Source organism: Palaemon carinicauda, chromosome 15 (assembly GCF_036898095.1).
Source record: "Palaemon carinicauda isolate YSFRI2023 chromosome 15, ASM3689809v2, whole genome shotgun sequence".
NCBI lineage: Eukaryota > Metazoa > Arthropoda > Malacostraca > Decapoda > Palaemonidae > Palaemon > Palaemon carinicauda.
Window position 1 is genome coordinate 70527779 of NC_090739.1, and position 7500 is coordinate 70535278.

Sequence of the window (7500 nt, forward strand, 5' to 3'; positions counted from 1 at the left end):
AATTGCGCATTCTCTCATGTTCTGGGGACCGATAATATATGCATATGATAAGCATTCAAGACCCAACTCCACACAAATCAGATGGAGGGCCAAGAAATGGCTGATGATGACTCGTCAAGTAAACCTTTACCCAATTACTCATCCCTAGGTCACAAAGATAGTAATGTTATGAACACTAATGAATGATATTATTCAGTGACTGCAGCTCAAACTCCAAACCCTTGGAATGCTAGTAAGGGGCTAGTTTCACTAGTCTACGATCATTAAAAGGATGTTACTTTTATCTAGCTTAAAAAAAAAACACACACACACACACTGTAAGTAACAATAGATATTCATGAAACCCTAAAAGCTTCAAAAACAGTTTAATACCCCTAATAAATACAAGCACATTGTCCACAAAATTTCTAAATGAGGAATACCCAAGCGAGTACAGAGGAGAAGTTCAAGCCTATCATTAGAGATTTCCGTCGCTCGGGAACCTTTTTAGTCTTGGGTATTTAATGGCTGTCACTGGTTGCACACGATGCAGATATTATCCCCATAAATGGGACGGACGGATGGAGTCACCTTTTAAAGTTTATTCAAACAGCCATTGCACCATCACGGAAAGTGACCATCGGGTTTAATGTGGACAGAAATTGGTTCCACTTAATTCAAAGCCAAGACGACGTTTACTTTAAAATATAATCATAGTCTCTGTCTGTCTGCCTGTTTCTCACAGATACATAATTCAACGAAATGCATTATGCACGCTTTTATTTGTATTCATGGATTAGATTCCGATGTATAATACTAGAGGAACCTCATAATCTGAAAGATTCCTTTAATCAAACAAGCCTTGAGGGAAATTGTTTACCTTTTACAATACCAGGAAAAAAAAATACGAAGACACTCAATACCTTGTGTATGTATGTAGACATGAGCTTATGTATCTGTATACCAAGTGGAGGATTCTTTTGTCCTTCTAATTCAATGGCTCAGAAAAGAAAGAAATACAAAGACGCTGTCCAACTTCGGTCTCATCAATGAAGCTTCCACTTGTTGGGCGATAAATTCCATTATAACTTTAACTTCGACAATTTATTTTTATCATTCACGTACAAGGAAAATTCTTTATGCACAATCATATATAGACAAAATAAAAATAAAAGAAAATTTAAACCATCACCAATGGCACCACAAAGGTTATTTCAAAGGCTATCATCATGTCTATTCATATCGTGGATGCATTTACGATGATTGTCCTAAAAACACTAAGAACATACCATGGAGTTAGGTGATACCAAGGAATAGTCGAGGAATAAAATAATTACATGATCAACCAATCATTTTCGTTTAATATCATGATGTTGCTAATTGGCTTTCATTTTGGGGTAATAAAATGTACAGCATATGATTATCTTATGCACACATCAATGAGAAGAAAGACTACATTAAATAAATTAATAAAGGTAGATATTTGCATAAACTTATACACCCAAAATCTTCAAGTTAAAGATCAAAGGAATTGATTAATAGTAACAAACATGTAGATGACCATATTTATTACAGCCATAACGATAACTTCATGAAGCAACAAAGTATCAAAAGATGATGCAATGTTTCGATCAATATGGAAAACTTGCATTGTGGTTAAAGGGGGACAAAGAACTTTCTTCTTAGTGGAATGAAAGGTTACAAGACTACAATAAAAAGATGTTAGGATAGAATTACAGATCATAAAGATACAAAGAGAGTTTGTTAATCCACTAGCAATGTTTAAATGGCTAATTATAAGACATCAGTGGGATAAGGGTTTTTGGCACGTGTTACGCAGTCTACCACTCTTTCAACTTGCAATCTAATAACCAAATAACAAAAGTCATGTGGATTGCGAAACAAGACCAAAGAGCTACACAGCAAGCAACATCAGTATGAAAATACAAGTTATATTCCCATGAGCAGGGTTCTGTCGTAAGCCTTATCACTCAGTATTATCTTGGCAAAATACACCCAAGCCTCTTATCACACTTGTTGAAGTGGTACAAGGAATTTCCAACAGAATAATTCGAAGATGCTGTACAACCCAGGACCTATAAACCTATCACTTGACTTATACGACCCAGTTGCTTACAAATATCGAGCGTATCTTCATAATAACTCACTCTCTTACTTATGAAAGAAAGAAAATCTTTCAAACCGATTGTGAAACTTTAAGTTCCGCACGAACTTGGATGACCCAAGAACGGCAGGAAAGTTACCCTTTTGATTAACGAGCCCTGCTTTCCTCCTCCCCCTATGAAGATGATGATGAAGATAATGGTGGTGACGTGGAGTGGAGGCGGGGGCTGAGGGTACTGTGGAAAGGGTACTTTAGTAGGTGGGTGAGTTGGAAGCAAGGCTAAAAGCTGTGTAACGGGAAGGCCCATTGTGGAATGTGTGAAAAGGGTAAAAGGCTCCGAAGGAAACTTGAACACAACAACAGGCAAAAGGACAGAGGGGAGGATCGAAAAGGAGAGGGGGGGGGGGGAAATGAGGGGGAGGGGGTGGACGTAGGAAGCCAAGGCTCTTGAGAAAGTTCAAGGGAAAAGGTAGGGGTTAGGCATACTGCGAGAGAAAGTCTTTTGCTTGTTCTCAGAATAGTGGGTCCAATACCTAATCTCTAGGTCTAGGTCATCAGGATGAGATCCGGGAAGAAAATGTCTTGAAAGGTTAAAATGCCGAAATAGAATAAAATTAGGTTATGTTTTCTTCTGGTAATTCAGCTCCTTCAAGCACTAGAAAACGAAGTTAAAAGTCAGGAGAAATTCGTGTAAATGTGATAAAAAAATAACCTTAAAGAGTTTGCAAATTGTGTCATGGGTCAAATACTGTATATCCATTAGAGCAAGATTATATTTTAGGGAGACTATAGTTAACGAATGAATTTTAGTCCAAGGTACAGAAGGGAAATATAGTTTTATGGCTCATCTGCATCAATGTATTAGTTATCTTTAAAAACTATACGCAAAAACACACATTATATGAATGAGGATTATGGTGATTTGCATTCACTAAAAAATAAAGAAAAAACCATTTTAATCAAACAAAATTCCACCTCCAGTATATATAACATTTAGACTACATAATTACGCACAATATATATATATATATATATATATATATATATATATATATATATATATCAAGCATTATATTTCCGGAGTAAATGGAAAATATTTCATTTACGGTACCCCTTTTCAACCCAATCAACAAACGATGTGATACTGTGTATGTGAGTGTAGTAAACGTGCGGGAGAGAGGACGATTCAGCATCTGCATACAAACAATGCAAATAATTATGCTTACTACAACTGATAAGCGCAAATGACGGCAGTGTGAGAGGAAGCATATAAAGCCAAGGCCCACCCTCGCTAAATGTTTCCGACGGGTACGGAGGGGGAGGATGGGATTACGCCCGGAGGGGGGGCCGGAGCAGCAGCAGAAGGCAGGTGTGAAAGGCAGATGCAGTACGAACGAACAAACAGACGGACACAATCTCTCTTGATAGAATAAAGGGAGAAAAGGGAGGGGGAAAGGGAGGGGGAGGAGGAAGGGGGAATCCACAGGGATGGCGGGGGTGGTCGAGGGAAGTGTCCATCACCACCTGGGATACAATAGCGAGAGACAAGAACAAAGACGCCCAGTGAAAGAATCAGACAGAACAAATGATTAAAAAGAACAAAGGAAAGTGGAAGGAAGTCTCCGATTACCAATATTCGATGAATTAACGATGGAGCGAACGAAATAAAGTTATTATAATTACAACAGTTAGAATTAGCCGAATGTACTATATGAGAATGCAAATTCTCCGTCTTTACATCGGTCACTCCTCTACAATAACACAACCTCAACTAATATTAAAAATACAAAAGCACACAAATATTCTTTGTTCTTGATGCCAATATAATCTTTCAGTTTTCCTAAAAAATCGCATTTAGAAGAATCATTAAAAAAATCTTCATCAGAAGTAAGCAGCTTACGAGCAAGAGATGATAAATTTTTAGCATTAGAATTTCATATGCTATTTCATCCAGTATTACCGATAAAATTTTAATTTTTCAGAGGTAACTCTCGGTCAATGTAGGTTGGCAATGTATTATTTAAGGGTTGAATCGAAAATTACTTCATTGTAAAAATTATTACCAGGTGTTTAAAATAAAGTTTGAAAATTTTATTTTATAAGACATTATCGCATACATACATAGATACATGCACATATTTTATTTATATATATATATATATATATATATATATATATATATATATATATATTATATATATATATGCGTGCGTGTCTTTGTGAGTGCCTTTTGGCGCGCGTGCTTATTCAACGTTGCACTCTCCCCTGTTTTTTTTTGTTTTTTTTTTATTATTTGGAGTTATTAATCTCCCAATTCTCGTGAATTGTACATAAATTCTGACTGCAACTACAGCAGTCGATTGGCCACCAAGCACAAAATTCACTGTTATCAACGGATGTGCAATGGATGATAAGGATGTGGGTCAGAGTCAATATCACTCCCCCACCCAGGACAGAACTCTATTATAATAGAGGTCGGTTAAGAACCAGTACAGCACAGAGGTCATATATATATATTATATATATATATATATATATATATATATATATATATATATATATATATATATATATATTCATATATATATATATATATATATATACATATATATTCATATATATATATATATATATATATATATATATATATATATATATATATTCATATATATATATATATATATATATATCATATATATATATATATATATATTCACATATATATATATATATATATTCACATATATATATATAAATATAAATATATATATATATATATATATATATATATATATATGTGTGTGTGTGTGTGTGTGTGTGTACTCAATGTACTCAGTTTATATTTACAAATACACACGCACACATACATACACACACACATATACATATATATATATATATATATATATATATATATATATATATACATAGATATATGGTGTGTATGTATGTGTGCGTGTGTATTTGTAAACATAAACGGAGTACATTGAGTACATGACCAAGAAGAAAGTGAAACACTGTCGTTCAAAATCTTTCGCATTTAGCCCAAGGTATTATCAAAGTGTGTTTTACGTTCTTTATTATCACTACTTAGTATATAAAATAATAATAATAATAATAATAATAATAATAATAATAATAATAATGATAACAATAACAATATTAATAACTAGAAAAGCACAGTGCAGACTTCCGCCACGGCAGATTATTTTTCGAAACCAGCATTCCTTTCCCAGACTCAATCAATTCCAGCTCTTTATATAATCGTTTAAAAACCCTGAAAGTTTTATTACTTTACGATTAAATTTGTGGCCGTATAGCTTGTACTCGATCTTAACATTGGCGAGGATTTTCATACACTCAATTTGAAGTCTCTGTGACAACGATGTCCAAACTTATTGCTGATTACGTGAATTGGACATTCTGCTTGGCCGTAACCTTGACCTTCCAAAATTCAATCATTTCCAGCTTTATACGTAAAGGTTAATCCCTACAAGTTTCATTACTCTACGATTAAACTGTGGTCCGGAAGTTCACAAACAAACACACAAACAGGGGGTGAAAACATAACCTACTTCGTTGGCGTAGGTAGTAATAAAAACAATAATCTCTCGGACGTCATACTGTAAGTATGCCTGGAAAGTAAAATTGGGTTTCTTAATAACCCTACGGTGATCAACACCGCATTTCACTGACGCGTCTCTTAGCAAAGAAAAAAGAAAAAAAATCTGTACCAACTACCTTGAAATGAACGTGTTTAACGCAAGGTTATTCGATCAGCCAAGTTAGGTAATTATGGATCTCATCGCTATTTGTAAATAAGAAAACAAAGGTAATCCAGAACTCTGAAATTAGACTTGCGGCTAGTAACCTCGTCTAAGCACCAGCCCTTATGAAAGATAAAAATGCTCCAGAAAATATGCGTACGTATGTAAGCATGTAGGTATATATAGTTAATAATTTCTTACTAATTTGTTGCTAAAGAACGCTTATAAATAAATATAACCAAGAATGAATATGGAATACTAGAGGGAAAGTCAGTAGAGAGCATGCCTTCGCAATGCCAAGCAGTCTTATTTTGCTCTTAACTCCACTGCGTACTTGTACTTAAATGTATTATCTTCAAAAGCTAATGGCTTAGCCCTAGGATCATACCCCACATCTCAAAGTTTCGTTGAAATTGGTACGGTAGCTTTTGCGTAATGTTGTTCAAAAAAAAAAAAAAAAAGTAATTGACCTGATATTGCGGTTATTTTCAAAATACTTTTGTGTGTTTGTGCTTTGACTTACTTTATCCAAAATGTTACAGATTTATCCTTGGTCCTACCGACCATGACTGCCAAGTTTGGTCAAATTCAGTACAGTGGTTTTTTAGCAAGGTTGCTCGCAAGCAAATAAATAAACGACGACAGGGGTGAATACATACCCTACACAAAATCGGTAATACTGATGTTGTACATTACTTAACTTTTAGTAATCATAACGTCATATGCGCTCGTGACGTCAATAAATTGGAATGAATGGGAACATGACCAACAGAACGCTATCTCTAGAAATAATAAATGTGGTGGAAAATAGCCATCGTTAACCAAACTTTATAGTTTAGTTGAGAGGATATATAAAATCAAATACATAGGAAGCAATCCAACCAAGTTTTTATAAGTTCTTTCCATAAAAATATAAAAAAAAGCATCGTGTACAGGAAGAAATAATACATTAATTGTCAACACTGGTGTACAAGTTCTCAGTTGTACGAAAAGCTTTTGTAATATAAAGTCTCTCTCTCTCTCTCTCTCTCTCTCTCTCTCTCTCTCTCTCTCTCTCTCTCTCTCTCTCCTTCCCCTAACCCTGACTATCACGCCATCTTCAGAGCGCGGGGGGTAGAGGGGGCCGCTGGCGAGCGGTTGGTCCCAAAGATAAATTGTTATCATTCAGTTTGCAGTTCACCCCATCCGAATTTTTTCACGTATTTTCAAAAACCAATACGCAAAAAATACATATGTAAAAATACGTATTACTACCAAGAGATTTTTTCCGGGATCTGTCCTTTATTCGACTTGAAAAAGACATAACATACTTGAAATACTGGAAAAAGTGTATATACGCAAGCTAGGTCTGCAAGCGAAGGCAAGTGTAAAATTAAACGACATCGAAAAGGGAAAGGAAAAAACATACGAGAGAGAGAGAGAGAGAGAGAGAGAGAGAGAGAGAGAGAGAGAAGAGAGAGAGAGAGAGCAAAGATGTAATAAATACTATTTCAAATGACAAGTGTTAGGCATGTTATTTCTATTATCCTCATGCAGAGAGAGAGAGAGAGAGGAGAGAGAGAGAGAGAGAGAGAGAGAGAGAGAGAGAGAGAGAGCGTAAATTTAAATACCTTTAACAATTTGTTACAT

The 7500-nt window shown here is 35.0% G+C and overlaps 1 protein-coding gene across 4 annotated transcripts in view; it reads right to left on the minus strand.

The window, feature by feature from the left end:
- foxo (forkhead box, sub-group O) overlaps positions 1 to 7500 on the minus strand; it is a 347938-nt gene that overhangs the window by 207428 nt on the left and 133010 nt on the right. The gene's annotated exons all lie outside the window — the stretch shown is intronic.